The sequence below is a fragment of the Scyliorhinus torazame genome, chromosome 9 (assembly GCF_047496885.1).
Source record: "Scyliorhinus torazame isolate Kashiwa2021f chromosome 9, sScyTor2.1, whole genome shotgun sequence".
Taxonomy (NCBI): Eukaryota; Metazoa; Chordata; class Chondrichthyes; order Carcharhiniformes; family Scyliorhinidae; genus Scyliorhinus; species Scyliorhinus torazame.
This window is the reverse complement of record NC_092715.1, coordinates 129,028,641-129,047,236: the sequence shown is the minus strand read 5'-3', so window position 1 is coordinate 129,047,236 and position 18,596 is coordinate 129,028,641. Positions and strand designations below refer to the sequence as shown.

Here is an 18,596-nt window from a genome sequence, read left to right as displayed (position 1 = left end):
AGCAGAGAAATAGAGGACTTACCGTTGAGGAAGGTAACAAGGGACTTTCGGTACTTGGGGATCCAGATAGCCAAGAATTGGGATACATTGCATAGGCTAAATTTAACGCGGTTGGTGGAGCAGATGGAGGAGGACTTTAAGAGATGGGACATGGTGTCCCTGTCACTGGCAGGGAGGGTGCAGGCGGTTAAAATGGTGGTCCTCCCGAGATTCCTTTTTGTGTTTCAGTGCCTCCCAGTGGTGGTCACGAAGGCTTTTTTTAAAAGAATTGAGAAGAGTATTATGAGTTTTGTGTGGGCTGGGAAGACCCCGAGAGTGAGGAGGGGATTTTTGCAGCGTAGTAGGGATAGGGGGGGGCTGGCACTACCGAGCCTAAGTGAGTACTACTGGGCCGCCAATATCTCAACGGTGTGTAACTGGATGGGAGAAGAGGAGAGAGCGGCGTGGAAGAGATTGGAGAGGCCGTCCTGCAGGGGAATAGCCTACAAGCTATGGTGACGGCGCCGTTGCCGTTCTCACCGAAGAAATACACCACAAGCCCGGTGGTGGTGGCTACACTGAAAGTTTGGGGGCAGTGGAGATGGCATAGGGGAAAGACGGGAGCCTCGGTGCGGTCCCCGATAAGAAATGACCATAGGTTTGTTCCGGGGAGAATAGATGGGGGATTTGGAGCATGGCAAAGAGTAGGGGTAACACAATTGAGAGATCTGTTCGTAGATGGGACGTTTGCGAGTCTGGGAGCGCTGACGGAAAAATATGGGTTGCCTCAAGGGAATGCATTTCGGTATATGCAACTGAGGGCTTTTGCGAGGCAACAGGTGAGGGAATTCCCGCAGCTCCCGATGCAGGAGGTGCAGGATAGAGTGATCTCAGAGACATGGGTGGGGGACGGCAAGGTGTCAGACATATATAGGGAAATGAGGGACGAGGGGGAGATCATGGTAGATGAGCTGAAAGGGAAATGGGATGAAGAGCTGGGGGAGGAGATTGAGGAGGGGCTGTGGGCTGATGCCCTAAGTAGGGTAAACTCATCGTCCTCGTGTGCCAGGCTAAGCCTGATACAATTTAAGGTGTTACACAGGGCGCATATGACTGGAGCACGGCTCAGTAAATTTTTTGGAGTAGAGGATAGGTGTGCGAGATGCTCGAGAAGCCCAGCGAATCACACCCACATGTTCTGGTCATGCCCGGCACTACAGGGGTTCTGGGTGGGGGTGGCAAAGGTGCTTTCGAAGGTGGTGGGGGTCCAGGTCGAACCAAGCTGGGGGCTGGCTATATTTGGGGTTGCAGAAGAGCCGGGAGTGCAGGAGGCGAAAGAGGCTGATGTTTTGGCCTTTGCGTCCCTAGTAGCCCGGCGCAGGATATTGTTAATGTGGAAGGAAGCCAAGCCCCCGGGTGTGGAGACCTGGATAAATGATATGGCAGGGTTTATAAAGTTGGAACGGATTAAGTTCGTTCTAAGGGGGTCGGCTCAAGGGTTCACCAGGCGGTGGCAACCGTTCGTCGAATACCTCACAGAAAGATAGAGGGAATGGAAAAGAGGAAGACAGCAGCAGCAACCCGGGGGGGGGATCAGAAGGTCTCTCAGGGATGTTATTGTATATGCATAGGTATGTGGTATATGTAATTGTATATTGGATTGTATTTTTGGAGAGTATTTATCGTGGACAAGGCAGTTGCCATTTAGTTTTGTTTTTGATTTTGTTCATATATAATTTATTTATTTGTTTAAAACTGGCCATTGTTATTTATATTGTCTTATGGATGTATAAAGGAAACACTATGTACTGTTATGTTTGGCCAAAAACTCTTGAATAAAATATATCTTTAAAAAAAACAGTGCTCAGGACCAGGGGCACAAAATGCACCACGAAATAGAAAGTGCATGTCAGAAAGGCAAGGTCACAGTGATCATGGGGTCTTCAATATGCAGGTGGACTGGGTAAATAATGCTGCCAGTGGACCCAAGGAAAGGGAATTCATTGACTGTTTACAGGAGGGCTTTTTGGAACAGCTTGTGATGGAGCCCACGAGGGGACAGGCCATTCTGGACTTAGTGTTAGAACATAGAACATACAGTGCAGAAGGTGGCCATTCGGCCCATCGAGTCTGCACCGACCCACATTAATCCCTCACTTCCACCTTATCCCCACAACCCAATAACCCCTCCCAACCCTTATGGACACTACGGGTAATTTAGCATGGCCAATCCACCTAACCTGCACGTCTTTGGACTGTGGGAGGAAACCGGAGCACCCGGAGGAAACCCACGCGGACACGGGGAGAACGTGCAAACTCCGCACAGACAGTGACCCAGCGGGGAATTGAACCTGGGACCCTGGCGCTGTGAAGCCACAGTGCTAATCACTTGTGCTACCGTGCGGCCCGGTAATGAGCCAGACTTGATTAAAGATCTTAAAGTAAGGGAACACTTACAAGGCAGTGATCATAATATGGTAGAATTCAATCTCCAATTTGAAAGAAAGAAGGTAGAATCAGATGTAAAGGTGTTACAGTTAAATAAAGGTAACTACAGGGGCATGAGGGAGGAACTGACGAAAATCGACTGGAAGCAGAGCCTAGTGGGAAAGACAGTAGAACAGCAATGGCAGGAGTTTCTGGGAGTAATTGAGGACACAGTACAGAGGGTCATCCCAAAGAAAAGAAAGGTTGTCAGAGGGGAGATTAGGCAGCCATGGCTGACAAAGGAAGTTAGGGAATGCATCAAAGCAAAAGAGAAAGCCTACAATGTGGCAAAGAGTAGTGGGAAGTCAGAAGATTGGGAAGGCTACAAAAACAAACAGAGGATAACAAAGAAAAAAATAAGGAAAGAGAGGATCAATTATGAAGGTAGGCTAGCCAGTAACATTAGGAATGATAGTAAAAGTTTCTTTAAATACATTAAAAACAAACGAGAGGCAAAAGTAGACATTGGGCCGCTCCAAAATGACGCTGGTAATCGAATGATGGGAGACAAGGAAATAGCTGAGGAACTAAATAAGTACTTTGCGTCAGTCTTCACAGTAGACATGAGTAATATGCCAACAATTCAGGAGAGTCAGGGGGCAGAGTTGAATATGGTAGCCATCACAAAGGAGAAAGTGCGAGAGAAACTAAGAGGTCTAAAAATTGATAAATCTCCGGGCCCAGGTGGGCTACATCCTAGCGTTCTAAAGGAAATAGCTGAAGAAATAGTGGCGGCGTTAGTTATGATCTTTCAAAAGTCACTGGAGTCAGGGAAAGTCCCAGAGGATTGGAAAATCACTGTTGTAACCCCCCTGTTCAAGAAGGGAAGAAGGAAAAAGATGGAAAATTATAGGCCAATTAGCCTAACCTCGGTTGTTGGCAAGATTCGAGAATCCATTGTTAAGGACGAGATTTCTAAATTCTTGGAAGTGCAGGGTCGGATTAGGACAAGTCAGCATGGATTTAGTAAGGAGAGGTCGTGCCTGACAAACCTGTTAGAGTTCTTTGAAGATGATAACAAATAGGTTAGACCAAGGAGAGCCAATGTATGTTATATATCTTGACTTCCAAAAGGCCTTTGATAAGGTGCCTCATGGGAGACTGCTGAGTAAAATAAGGGCCCATTGTATTCGAGGCAAGGTACTAACATGGATTGGCTGTCAGGCAGAAGGCAGAGAGTTGGGATAAAAGGTTCTTTTTCGGAATGGCAACCGGTGACGAGTGGTGTCCCACAGGGTTCAGTGTTGGGGCCATAGCTGTTCTCTTTATATATTAACGATCTAGATGACAGGACTGGGGGCATTCTGGCTAAGTTTGCCGATGATACAAAGATAGGTGGAGGGGCAGGTAGTATGGAGGTGGTGGGGAGGCTGAAGAAAGATTTAGACAGTTTAGGAGAGTGGTCCAGTAACTGGCTGATGAAATTCAACGTGGGCAAGTGCGAGGTCTTGCACTTTGGAAAAAAGAATAGAGGCATGGACTATTTTCTAAACGGTGACAACATTCATAATGCTGAAGTGCAAAGGGACTTGGGAGTCCTAGTCCAGGATTCTCGAAAGGTAAACTTGCAGGTTGAGTCCGTAATTAAGAAAGCAAATGCAATGTTGTCATTTATCTCAAGAGGCTTGGAATATAAAAGCAGGGATGTACTTCTGAAGCTTTATAAAGCATTAGTTAGGCCCCATTTAGAATACTGTGAGCAATTTTAGGCCCCACACCTCAGGAAGGACATACTGGCACTGGAGCGGGTCCAGCGAAGATTCACACGGATGATCCCAGGAATGGTAGGCCTAACATACGATGAACGTCTGAGGATCCTGGGATTATATTCATTAGAGTTTAGGAGGTTGAGGGGAGATCTAATAGAAACTTACAAGATAATGAATGACTTTGATAGGGTGGACGTAGGGAAGTTGTTTCCATTAGCTGGGGAGACTAGGACCTGGGGGCACAGCCTTAGAATAAAAGGGAGTCACTTTAGAACAGAGATGAGGAGAAATTTCTTCAGCCAGAGCGTGGTGGGTCTGTGGAATTCATTGCCAGAGGGCGGTGGAGGCCGGGACGTTGCGTGTCTTTAAGACAGAAGTTGATAAATTCTTGATTTCTCGAGGAATTAAGGGCTATGGAGAGAGAGCGGGTAAATGGAGTTGAAATCAGCCATGATTGAATGGTGGAGTGGACTCGATGGGCCGAATGGCCTTACTTCCGCTCCTATTTCTTATGGTCTTATAAGAGGGCAGAATCTATGAAGTTTATGTTGAATAGGTGCAATTAGTATGCATATTTGAGTTGATCACATGGTTATAGCTCTTAAAGGTTTAATTCCATATACCCAACCATTCTTCCTCCTTTATGTGATGACCTATATATGTACCTGGATCTCACTCCAATAGTCCTTTAGATTATCTATGAATTGTATTAATGTGAAGATGAGCACAATGTACAAGATAAAGATATTATTACAGGTAGCTTAAGGGTTGAGAATGACTAACTCTGTCTCAGAGAAGTTTGTCAATATCAAAAAATCCTGATGGCACAGTTTAATTTGGATGTTCCTCTATTGATCTTGCTGAATGAGGTAGAATTATCAACTGCATATTAAAAGGGCAAGATCTCAACCTTGTATTGCATTCTACCATCCATAAATTTGAGGTCATCAAAAACTCTGCTGCCTATGACTTAACCCGCACCAACCTACATTTCCCCATCCCCCTGGTACTTGGTGACCTCCATTGGCTCCTGATCATGCAATGTCTTGATTTTAAAATTCTCATCTGTGTTTTCAAACCCCTCCAATCCTTCCAAGTCTTTGCCCGCTCCGTAATCTCGTTCAGCACAATAATACTACAAGATACTTAAGGGCCCTTCCTGTTGATTTCCCATTTCTTTTACTTTGTGGTTATCACTTTAATCCATGGATATTTCACAGAATCCCAATCGTGCAGAAGGAGACCATTCAGCCCTTTGAGTCCGCACCAAACCTCCAAAAGTGCACCGAACCCAGGCCCAAACCCCAGCCCTATCCCCTTAACCCCACCTAACCTCTGGACACATAGAGCAATTTAGCATGGCCAGTCCTACTAACCTGCACATCTCTGGACTATGGGAGGAAACCGGAGCACCCGGAGGAAGACCACACAAACCCGCGAGTACATGCAAACTCCACACAGTCACCCGAGGTCAGAATCAATCCCAGGACCCTGGCTGTGAGGCACTGCGCCATCTGGCCGTCCATTTAATGCACATATAGCTTTTAAGTCGAGCAGAGAAATGAGGAACTCATAAGTTGCAAAATAGCTCATTGTGCTTTGGAGATTGAGCATTTGAATAGCAGAACTCAGATTTTCTGGCACCCGAGAGGTCAGTGATTCGGTCCAATTGGTTGGCTGGTGGCCAATGAATTGGCCAAAGGCCATATTCTGCCCGGTGACAAGCAGTGATTGGGTCCCACCCGTTATCATAATATCCACTCATGTATATAATGAGATGCAGACAGGCAGTGGTCACAGTATGACCAGTAAGTACACAACACAGTGCAGCCAATCACCAGACAGGACACTACCACTATAAAGCCAGAGTGCACTAGGTTTCCCGCTCTCTTGGGACCCAGCCACTGAGACAGTCAGAGTCCACGAGCTAGCAAGTGCAAACACCATGCGGTAGCTAGTAAGTATGGTCAGGCTACTAAAAGGTCTCCAGTCTGTTCAGTATAGTGTCGACCCACAGCTGAATATGTACATCAGTTCTATCATTGAAAAAAACAGTGTTGGATCTTCTCCAGTGTTAGACGTCTGTTTCTAGCTTCCCTGCATCGAGTGCAGTCCACATCGAACCTACCAGCCTAACACATCATGGTAACACATCGTGATACTGATCTTGACGGACCTACCTCGAGTGACTCAGCATTGACCAGCAAGCAGCCATCCGGTGAAATGGAAAACATCCAGCCTCCTCCGCAGCTCTGCATCTCCGGCAACCTCGGCGCCAATTGGAAAATCTTCAAGCAAAAGTTCCTCTTGTACATCGAGGCCTCCGACCTCGAAGCAGCATCGGATGCCAGGAAGATCGCGCTATTTCTCTCCACCGCGGGGGACCACGCCATCCACATCTACAACTCCCTTACGTTCGCTGACGGCGAAGAGAAAACAAAATTCAAAACAGTCCTGCTGAAGTTTGACAGCCACTGCGACATTGAGGTGAATGAGAGCTTTGAACGGTACATTTTCCAGCAGAGGCTTCAGAGTAAGGATGAACCTTTTCAATCCTTCGTGACCCATCTCCGTATCCTAGCGCAGTCATGTAACTATGACTTGGCGGCTGATTCCATGATCCGGGATCAGATCGTTTTTGGGGTCCACTCCGACTCCCTTCGGCAGCAGCTCCTGAAAGTCAAACAGTTGACCCTCTCTGTTGCTATCGAGGCGTGCGTTGTCCATGAACATGCTAAGAATCGTTACTCCCACTTCAGGGCAGCAGAAACTGCAAAGCTGGCCTCCCACGAGGCGGAACGGGTGCAGGCCATTGCACAAATGTAGGGCCCGAGCATCGAGGAGAGTGGCCATTTCACGCGCTTTTCCCGGGTCCCTGCGCATGCACGCCATGACCGAGTGGACGACGAGCCGATGGCACACGGAACGCGCTGAGTCGGCGTCATGACGTGTCAGAATTGTGGCTCCGCCCATTTAAAGCGGCAATGTCCGGCAAAAGGACGCCGGTGTCTACAGTGTGGCAAGCTTGGCCACTACGCAGACCTTTGCAGATCTGCTCCACCACTCAGCAGCCAGCGATCCCAGCTGCGGCGCAGAAGTGTCCGCTCAATACAACAAGGCATGCCAGATTACGATCCCGACAGCCCAACAGACCCTGATGCTGAGTGCCTCAAGTCCCCATACCGGGTCGGCATCATAACTACACATGCGCTGCCTTCCACCACAACGGCGAAACGCCTCTCGATCCTCAGTGTGGATCCCAACGACGAGTGGTGTGCTGTCCTCACAGTTAACAAGGCTCGCATCCGATTTAAACTGGACACCAATGCATCGGCGAACCTCATCTCAAAATCCAACCTCGACACCATCCGCCCCAGACCAAGCATTCTTCCACCGGCCTGCCAGCTCCTTGACTACAATGGCAATGGCATAGCTGCCAGTGGCTCCTGTCAACGAGGGGTATCCAACAAGGCGATCAAGGCAACACTGCGGTTTGAAATCGTCGGGCCTGACAGAGCGTCACTGCTCGGTGCTCGAGGCTGCAAGCTCCTGAACCTTGTTCAGCGAGTCCACACCATGTCATCATCACCGGCGACGGCCTCGCCTGATGGAAACTTGCAAGCCGACATAGATGACGTTATCACGCAGTACCACAGCGTATTCAATGGAATGGGCGCGCTCCCATACCGATATAAAATCCTGCTCAAGCCGAACGCCACCCCTGTAATTCATGCACCACGCCGGGTGCCGGCACCCCTCAAAGGTCGTCGGAAGAAGCAATTACAGGACCTCCAAGACCAGGCCATCATATCGAAGGTCACAGAGCCAACAGACTGGGTCAGCTCCATGGTCTGCGTTAAGAAGCCGTCAGGGAAGCTTCGCATTTGCCTTGACCCTCAGGATCTAAACCGCAACATCATGCGGGAGCATTACCCGATACCAAAACGTGAAGAGTTGACCAGTGAGATGGCTCATGCCAAATTCTTTACTAAGCTGGACGCCTCCAAGGGCTTTTGGCAAATACAGCTGGATGCGTCCAGTCGCAAGCTGTGCACGTTCAACACCCCGTTCGGTCACTACTGCTACAACCAGATGCCTTTTGGGGTTATATCTGCCTCCAAAGTATTTCACCGCATCATGGAGCAGATGATGGAGGGCATCGAGGGGGTGCGAGTATACGTTGACGACGTAATTATCTGGTCCACAACGCCCCAGGAACAGCTCGCCTCAAGAAGGTATTCCAGAGAATTCATGAACACGGTCTCCAGCTCAACAGGGCCAAGTGCTCATTTGGTCAATCGGATATTAAGTTCCTGGGTGACCACATCTCGCAGCAGGGCTCGGCGATCAATGCCATGAAGACCCTGGAGGACAAGAAGGCGGTCCTCCGCTTCCTCGGAATGGTCAACTTCCTCGGGAAATTCATTCCCAATATGGCATCCCACACCACAGCCCTCCGCCATCTCGTCAAGAAGTCGCCGGAATTCAAGTGGCTGCCCATGCATGAAGAGGAATGGCATGAGCTGAAAGCAAAGCTCACCACAGCCCCAGTTCTAGTGTTCTTCGACCCAACCAAGGAAACCAAGATATCGACTGATGCAAGCATTGGGGCGGTGCTCCTTCAGTGAGATGAGTCCTCGTCCTGGGCTCCAGTGGCATGTGCCTCCAGGGCCATGACGCCCACTGAGCAACGGTACGCTCAGATTGAGAAGGAGTGTCTGGGCTGACTGACAGGGATAGTCAAGTTACACGACTACGTTTACGGGCTGCCAAAATTAATGGTAGAAACGGATCACAGGTCTGTAGTCCATATAAGCCAGAAGGATTTAAATGACATGACACCTCATGAGGGAGACAAGAGATTAAATCGCTGGGCCTCAATCAGAAATCTTTGTTTCCTCGTTGGCCACAGGTGAGATCCCAGAGGATTGGAGGATAGCCAATGTTGTCCCATTATTTAAGAAAGGTGGCAAGGATAACCCGGGTAATTATAGGTCAGTGAGCTTGATGTCAGTGATGGTGAAATTGTTGGAAAAGAATTGTGGTCACTGTTTGCCACATGTTCTCCCACTGCAACTTGATGACCTGGCCAGGCTCGTTCCCTAGTACTAGGTCCAGTATAGCTTCCTCGCTAGTCGGACTATCCACATATTGTTCCAAAAATCCTTCCTGGACACATTTAACAAATTCCTCACCATCCGGATCCCTCCTAAGGGATTTCCAGTCAATTTGAGGAAAATTAAAGTCTCCCACTACAACAACCCCATTATTTCTACATCTATCCAGAATCTGCTTACATATCTGTTCTTCAACTTCCTGTGGGCTGTTGGGAGGTCTATAGTACACCCCCATCATAGTGACTGCCCCCTTCCTGTTTCTGCATTCAACAACAGTGTCTCGTTACTTGATTCTTCCAAGGTGTCCCCTGTGCAGCTGTAATATGTTCTCAAACTAGTCTTGCAATCCCCCAACTCTTTTACCTTCCCCTCTGACTTGCCTAAAACACCAATATCCCGGAATATTTAGCTGCCAGTCATGTCCCTTTTTTAAAAAATAAGGGGCAATTTAGCATGTCCAATCCACCTAACCTGCGCATCTTTGGGTTGTGGGGGTAAAACCCACGCAGACATGGGGAGAATGTACAAACTCCACACGGACAGTGACCCAAAGCTGGGATTCGAACCCATGTCCTCAGCGCCGCAGTCCCAGTGCTAACCACTGCGCCTCATGCCGCCCCCACCACCACCAACCCCCCCCCACCACCACCAACCCCCCCCCCACCACCAACCCCCCCCCCCCACCACCAACCCCCCCCCCCCCCACCACCACCAACCCCCCCCCCCCCCCCCACCTCCTCAACAGTTGACGGTAACTAGCTCTCCGAAATGCAAAATAAACAAACCCCATCTCTTGTGGAACTGCTCATTTGCCCCACTTAGGGCAAATTTCACCATCTCAAGATGCCAGAAGTCCATTTGACCCCCAGCCAACCAAGGCACAGGTGGAGAAGCTGACATCCACCTTGACAGAACCCGCCTGCAAGCGATCAACGAGGCAAAGGCTAAAACATCTGCCCCTGTTCCTGTCTGCAAGTCCGCAGATCCAACACCTGAAGGTGGCCCCCAGTGCACCCGGCTTCAAATCCACATGCAGGATTATTGATATGGTGCTGAAAATGACCCCCAAAATTTCTCCAACATCGGGCAAGACCAGAACATGTGCACATGATTAGCCGGGCCCCTCCCATGCCGTTCGCAAGCATCCTCGACCCCCTGAAACAGCCGGCTCATCCTGGACTTCATCAAATGCACCCTGTGCAGCACCTTCAAATCAACCCCAGCCTCGCGCATGAGGTTGAGGCATTCACACTCTGCAGCACCTCACACTATGTCCCTCCTCCAGCACCATCCCCAACTCCTCCTCCCATTTGGCCTTCACCCCCTCCAACAATGAGGAGGCAGGAGCTATCGGATAGGTCAGAAAAACATTTCGAGCAAAGATCCGCACCTACCTATACCGAAACCCCTCCTCACATGGAAACCCAAATTTACCCCTCAACTCTTCCAAGTTTGCGAACTGCCCCTCCAAAAACATATCCTTCATCTCCTTCACCCCTCTCTCTTTCCATCACATTTGACAATGTAAAGTGTCTCAAGATATTTTAATATATTAAAGGCAGAATATAAATACAAGTTGTTATTGTTCTAGTGGTGGCTATGCATTTTACACTTTCATTGCTGTTTACATACACAGTTGGAATAACTGGATAAGGCACAGCCCTATAATTATTTGTTGTCATACTCCAAACAATTTATAAATTACACTTACTAAGAAGGAATAAAGAAATAGTTGTATACTTCCACTGGCAATACTGGACACGTACAATTGTCATACTCTTCTTCATATTATTAACCTTTGAAAATGAATGCTAATTTCACTCTCAAAGATTTCTGCATAGGAGTAGTGACAATCTGTGCTTAATAGTGTAAAGTTTATCTCTCATCATGGCTAGTGGATGGTGCAAACTACTACCTGCAGCCACAAAACTAAACAAACTAATTATCCAATAGGGAACAAATAGGGAACAGTGTACAATGTGACAGAGGCAAAACTTCGAACACTTCAAATTGATGGCAGTGATTACCTGGCAGCATACACAAGGAAGCCCACTTTACAGTGTTCACAGATCAAAACCATTCAAAGATCCAATACAGAGTTACTATTTCTCACTTTGAGCATGCGCCTGGAAACGGCGAGCCAGTTCGAAGAGTCTTTCCCTCCCTTTTCTCCATAGACTTGAACATCTTTCAATTACATATTGAATGTACTTGTGAAAGTTATTATTAGATTTACTTCCAACCTTCTTAGAGGCAAAGTGTTCCAGATCATAACAACATGCTATGTGAAGAAAAACTAATTTTTCCTCTGGTTCTTTTGCCAATTCCCTTAAATCTAAGTCCTCTGGTTGCATGCGCAGTGGAGGGAGTCTCTTCCGCCTCCGCCATGGTGGAGACCATGGCGGAGGCGGAAGGGAAAGAGTGCCCCCACGGCACAGGCCCGCCCGCGGATCTGTGGGCCCCGATCGCGGGCCAGGCCACCGTGGGGGCACCCCCCGGGCCAGATCGCCCCGCGCCCCCCTCAGGACCCCGGAGCCCGCCCACGTCGCCTTGTCCCGACGTTCAAAAGGTGGTTTAATCCACGCCGGCGGGGCAGGCAATTTATCGGCAGGACTTTGGCCCATCCGGGCCGGAGAATCGAGCAGAGGGGGCCCGCCAACCGGCATGGCGCGATTCCCGCCCCCGCCGAATCTCCGGTGCCGGAGACTTCGGCAACCGGCGGGGGCGGGATTCACGCCAGCCTCCGGAGATTCTCCGACCCGGCGGGGGGTCGGAGAATGACGCCCCAGAAATCCAAACAAATCTTTATCCTGAATTATTCTCCAACGTGGTTGTTTTTGCTTGAAAAAAAATAGAAAATCATACTCTGCAGTTTAACACTGGGAGATTTTAAGTGTATCCCTTTGTATTATTTGCAGACAATTCTGTAGGATTTGTGCTGCAGTTATTTACAACTGTTTATGATCCAGTTTGTTACTGCAGTTGAACCACGTCCTTCAAAATACATGTATATTTCATTATTGTTTCAGCTGTTAGGGGGTTTGGGCAAAGTGTTTACTTTTTAAAAATCTTTTCTTTGTTTGTGGCACTTGATTATTGCATTTCTGTTGATTATGTAAAACTTTAATAAACATACTTTTAAAAAATTCATTATTGTCTAATTTTTTTTGAATGTTTAACCACAAATTTAGTAAGGAATGAAATATTCTGTTTAAGGGAGAGAAAATTACACCCTCTGTTTTTAAGTTGATTAACACATGTGGTGATTTAGAAAAGGCATTGACAATATGGCTTTCTTCTATTTCATATACATCTTTTCAAAGCAATGAATATCCATGCCTCCTGCCAAGAAGTAAAAGTCTTCCAACTACGCATAGGTGGTGGCCATGTTCAGTCAAAAAATTATTCAATTCATTATGTAATTTTGGGTATTGCCAGGACTAATACACAGCCCATAAATATTCACAACAATAGACTATCCATCTCAGAAAATAGAAGCATACCAAACGTCTTCCTCCAGCTTTCTTAAAAAGTATCACAAACCAAAATACCAATAAAGTAATTTTCTTATCCAAATTCACATGCATGTAACACAAAGTTAAAGAAATCGTCCCATGCACAAATATTCAAGGTAAGCTGATTGTTTTACGTTCTAGGTTCAAAAATAAAACTATGCTACATATTTTACAAGAAAAATGCAATAGCGATGTGTCCAAAATTATGATGGTATCAACTAACTTTCACAATGAAAATAGTGCAGCTGCAGCTGTCATTCAGTTTTCCATCCGTTAAATTATATGCTTAAAGAACTATGTTAATAAGTGCAAAGCAACTAAAATCAACAAATTAATAAATGACATTATTTTGATTACACATCGGTGATGCATGCGAGGACATTTTCTAGTTAACCATGTTACATAAATGGTAGTTTTTGTTGGATTGCTGAAATCTGGTGACTGTGAATTCTGAAAATTTGAACATTAGAAAATAGGCGATGCAATTAAAATACACACTCAACCAAAATGTGGGCTGCATTGAATGGTGTGAATACCATGCAGGCATAATTAATGGCCCAGCTCGCCAGCCTTAGGAATTCCAGGTGGCTCCAATGACAAGCAAGCCTTCAAGTGCTGGAAGGGAGAGGAGGCAACTTTGAAAATGGACTGATAAGGGGAATTCTCTCTCTTCCTGGCAAGAAGTCTTACAACACCAGGTTAAAGTCCAATAGGTTTGTTTCAAATCACTAGCTTTCGGAGCACTGCTCCTTCTTCATTCAACTGAGGAAAGAGCAGTGCTCTGAAAGCTAGCGATTTGAAACAAACCTCTTGGAACTTTAACCTGGTGTTGTAAGACTAAAGAAAAAAAGCTGTTTAAAAAAGTTTTCTTACCTACTTGTTGGCAGTCCCTCAAATTAGTTAGGCTGCCAAATGCATGCCACAAGGTCCGTCAATTTGATGATCAGCTTTGTATCGGGATCCTGCAACCACTCTTACCAACCTGATCTGCGTACTCAAAGTATGAAACGGTTGTTTCACCCAGCAGAGTTGGAAATTGCTAGCTTCCAATTTGGCAGCTTGTTCACTTCCAGGGGAAATCAGGCAGAGGAAATCGCAAGCTGGAAACTGCATCCTGAATGTTGATTTCTCATCTAAAACAATGGGTGCAACAATGTTCTATTTCTCCCCAAATGAACCGGTTGCTTTTTTAGAAGTTAGATTCATCAACATTAGCTTTGGAAGACAGATTCAGCTTCAGTTGTGATGCCACTGCAGCTGAATAACCCGCTGACAAGCTATCCAATGAAACCACACTCGCGGAAGAGTCAAATGAAAGAAAGTTGGGAAAAAAATAGTTCTTGCAACAAAATTATAATTGTAATCAAACCTGTGTGGGATATCCTGAAAAGAATGGCTACAACCATTTCAAACTGAAATATAGCCAATCCAAAATTAGCTTTGGAAAGTATTTTAGATCTCGGAACAAGAAACAGTATAAAAGACTGTCCCCATTTAGTAGCAACCATAAGCCTGAAGGTTTCAAAATGGAGCCAAAAACAAGAGACATCCCAATCCTCACTACAACACTTTTCTAATCCAGAACCAAAGAAAGCAAACAACTCAATAGAGAAATATTAATTTAAATACTTTTACTAATTCTAGAAATGAGATGCATGTCCAGGTTTTCTTTCTCGGGTCAGGTGCGCAGAGATAGGAGAATTCCAGCTCTGCAATCTGGGCTTTTAAAAATGGCGGTCTACAGTTCCGACTTTTATTACAGAGGGATGGTCTGGATTAGAAGTCAGGCCACAATCCCTGGTAAATCAGGCCACAATCCCTGGAATTTACCTGGTCTAACGTGCACAAACAGTGGAGGCAGCGGTTGATTGGAATAGCCAACTAACTGCCTTTGTAAATGCACATGAGTGAACCTCGGCCCAACTCGTCCTATCCGCGTGAAAATAGAATATACCATTCTTGGGGGCAGGACTTTGTATTTTTGGTAATTTCTCCTATTTTTGCCAAGACAGAGGGGCTCCCGATCATGCCTAAATTCTGGGCTGCAGTTCATCAATTATTTTTCTCAAGCATTTGAATGATTAATTGGACTTTATATCCCCAAAGTCCTCACTGTAAGCTCTCATTTCAACATTTATATCGAATAAACTCCTCATTCACATATTCAAAGTGTCTGATGCTTATTTTGGGCAGGTGTCCTACCCAAAATAGTGCGAAAGAAAGCACTTGATAGTGGGTGCAGCCGGATCCAGTTTCCAAGTATTATTGCAATTATGGTTAGAAGTTAAGAATGTTTAAATACATTAAAAAAACACATCTTGAGCACTCAGAAAAAGCACATTTTCTATTTTCCTTTGTAAGATCAGGGCGTGGGGTTACAATATAGTATCCACATTCCCCACATAACAGTCGTATCAGCAATGTTGAAATCCAAAAATAAAAAGGACAGTAGCAACTTGGATATGAAGTTGGCACGGTGACAGGAGTAGTGGTAAACAGTTGTTTTGTTGCACTGGAGGAAGTAGTGGGGTTCCGAGTGGTCAGTATTATGACCACTGCTTTTCCTGAACTGTACTGATGACCTAGACTTAACTTCAAACTCTGCAGCTGACAGAACATGAAAGCATTGTGTCCTTTGAAGAGAATAGTGATAGGCTTCAACAGGACATGGACAAGTTGGTGGAATGGGCAGATGAAATTTAACACAAAGAAGTGTGAAGTGTTACATATTGGTAGGAAGTACAAGGAAAGGCAACATAAAATAAAAGATAAAGCGGTTGAAGAAGCAGAGGATCCTGAGGGTATATGTGCACAAATCGTTGAAAGTGGCAGGGCAGGTTAAGCAAGTTGTTACAAAGGCATACAAGATTCACGGCTTTATAATAAGTTTAGAGTGGAAAACCAAGGCAATTACGGTGAACCTTTAGAAAACACTATTTCGGCCTCAACTGGAGTATCGTGTCTAATTCGGGCAGCACACTTTAGGATGTGAAGACACTGGAAAGGCGGAGAAAAGATCTACGAGAACAGTTCTGGGATTGAGAGACTTCAGTTATCCAGATAGATTAGTGAAGCTGGAGCAGAAGAAAAGGCTGAGAGGAGATTTGATAGTGGTTTTCCAAATCATGAGGGATCTGGACAAAGTAGACCAGGAGAAACTTTTCCCAGTGATGGAAAGATTGAGAGCCAGAGATTATGGAGTTAAGATGATTGGCAAAAGAACCAGCAGCAATACGAGGAAAAACTTATTTACGCAGTCAATGGTTATGAACTGTCTGAGAATGTGGTGGAGGCAGATTCAATTATGGCTGTCAAAAAGGAATTGGATAAGCATCTAAAGAGAAAAGTAATTGCCAGGTTGTCAGGACTACAAGGAAAAGGTAGGGGAAGGGGGGGGGGGGAAAGAGTAAGAGTAGATATACATGGCATGATCATTTGGCCACGCTGGCCGGTGAAAGCCAGGAGACCTTGTTCCCGCGATCTACACAGCTCAAAACGTCTTATGAGATTCAACGCAATCTCACGAGACGTTGCAAGGGGACTCCCGCCCGCAATGGGCGCGTTCAGTTTTTGGCAAACCTGCATATTAGAGCGAGGCAGTAAATCTTACTCTAATGTGCAGATTCCCAAGGTAACTGAAGCTTTAGGACTCAATCCCTTCACCTCGGGGACCTCGAGCGTGCACCGCTTTGTACTGGTCTCCACAAACGGGAACCAGACGGAACGGTACTCGTGGGAGTCTCCAAAGGGATCCCAGCTGCATGCCATTTGGACAGGGTGGTGCCCTGGCACTGCTGGTGCCACCTGGGTATCCTGGCAGTACCAACCTGACACCTTGGCAATGCCACCTGGGTGCCATCCTAGCACTGCCAAGGTGCCATCCTGGCACTACCAACGTGCCATCCTGGCACTGCCAGGGTGCCAAGCTGGCATTTTTTTGCACACGCGCGATTGGGCCGGGTTGCCCGGCATGGGGGTTGGGGAAGGGGGACCCTCCCATGTTGCATTTGCACTTGTTGGGGGTGGGGAATCTTTTTGCGGACTCGGAGATCGGGACGCCATTTTTAAATGGCATCCCGATCTCTCACTACAACGTTATACAAAACGGGGCTATGTGCAGCCTTGGCCACACATTCCCCGGTTAGTCCCCTTATTTAAAGTGAGTCGCTTTAGGGAGGGAGTTTGACCCAGTGCAGTGAAGGAACAGCCATATAGTTCAAAATCAGAGTATTGTGTGGCTTGAAACTTGCAAGTGGTGGTGTTCCCATGGATCTGTGGTCCTTGTCATTCTAGGTTTGTGAGGTCACATATTTGGATGGTGCTATCAGAGGAGTCTGAGTGATTTGCTACCGTCCATCTTGTTCATGGTATACATTGCTGCCACTGTGCATTGGTAATGGAGGGAGTGACTATTTTACGTGACTTATGGGATGCCAATCAAGCGGGCTGCTTTATCCTGGATGACGTGGAGCTTCTCGAATGTTGTTGGAGCTGGTTTCATCCAGGCAAGTGGAGAGTATTTAATCACACTGCTGACTTGTGCCTTGTCGACTGGCTTTGGGAGGTGAGTTACTCCAGTGTTCCTCAAACTTTTTTTCTGGGGACCCATTTTTACCAACCGGCCAACCTTCGGGACACAGCCCGACCGACCTTCGCGACCCATGCCTGCCGACCTGAGCGACCCACCATTTTCTCTTACCTTGTTTGCTGCTGATAAAAATGGAGGAAATGGCTTTCGGTCCCTTTGGCCCTCGTACACGCTCCATCAATGGAACCTGTTGGATGAAGGTGAAGCCTTCCTGTGTCGGAAAGTATGGAGTCTCCATTTGTCCAAAGTTCTGCACTTTTTTCCTGTAAAACTTTATCAAATAAAACCTCCCCGAAAAAAAATGAATAAAATAAATGAAAAAAGTAAAAATTAAATGAACAAAATAAATGAATAAAAACCCCCGAACTTGAAACAAAAAGCTGCGAACATTGTGCAATAATCAGCGAGCATCCCTACAAGGCAGCACGGTAGCACAGTGGATAGCACTGTTGCTTCACAGTTCCAGGGTTCAATTCCTGGCTTGGGTCACAGTCTGTGTGGAGTCTGCACGTTCTCCCAGTGTCTGCGTGGGTTTCCTCCGAGTGCTCCGGTTTCCTCCCACAAGTTGTTAGTTAATTTGGACATTCTGAATTCTCCCTCTGTGTACCCGAACAGGTGCCAAAATGTGGCGACTAGGGGCTTTTCACAGTGACTTCATTGCAGTGTAAATGTGAGCCTACTTGTGACATTAAAGGTTATTATTATTATAATTATATTGCATCTGAACTTATGATGGAGGGAAGGTCATTGATAAAGAAGCTGAGGAATTCCTGCAGTGATGTTCTGGGACGGAAATGATTGACTTCCAACAACCACAACCATCTTCCTACATCCTAGTCTTGGCTCCAACCAATGGAGAGTTTTCCTCTGATTCCCAGTGATTTCAGTTCTACTTGAACTTCTTGATGCCACACTGGGTCAAGTGTTGCCTTGATGTCACGGGCTGTCACTCTCACCTTACCTTTTGACAGGCAAGTTTTAAAGGTGTTTAGATGATGTATGATAATATTTTAAGTATTTACGGATGTGTGTAAGGATTTTGTATGCCTTTAAGTATGTTTTCAATATAATTTTTAATTATAGGGCTCTGTCTTTAAAAGGTAAGAGACCATTACATTGACTTGAACTCTATAAGGGTACAGATGCGTTAGAATCCTCATTCCAGTGAATAAAGTCCTCTCCTGCATTATACTCAATGGAA

At 46.4% G+C, this 18,596-nt stretch overlaps 1 protein-coding gene across 3 annotated transcripts in view; it reads right to left on the bottom strand.

The window, feature by feature from the left end:
* LOC140429472 (tumor necrosis factor alpha-induced protein 8-like) overlaps positions 1-18,596 on the bottom strand; it is a 211,111-nt gene that overhangs the window by 154,956 nt on the left and 37,559 nt on the right. The window contains exon 1 of one of the 3 annotated variants that reach the window (XM_072516515.1): positions 13,681-13,775. The exons of the other annotated variants lie outside the window; for them this stretch is intronic. The gene's annotated coding sequence lies outside the window, so the exon portion shown is untranslated. Of the gene's footprint in view, positions 1-13,680; positions 13,776-18,596 lie in introns of those variants that run through there. 3 annotated transcript variants of the gene reach the window in all.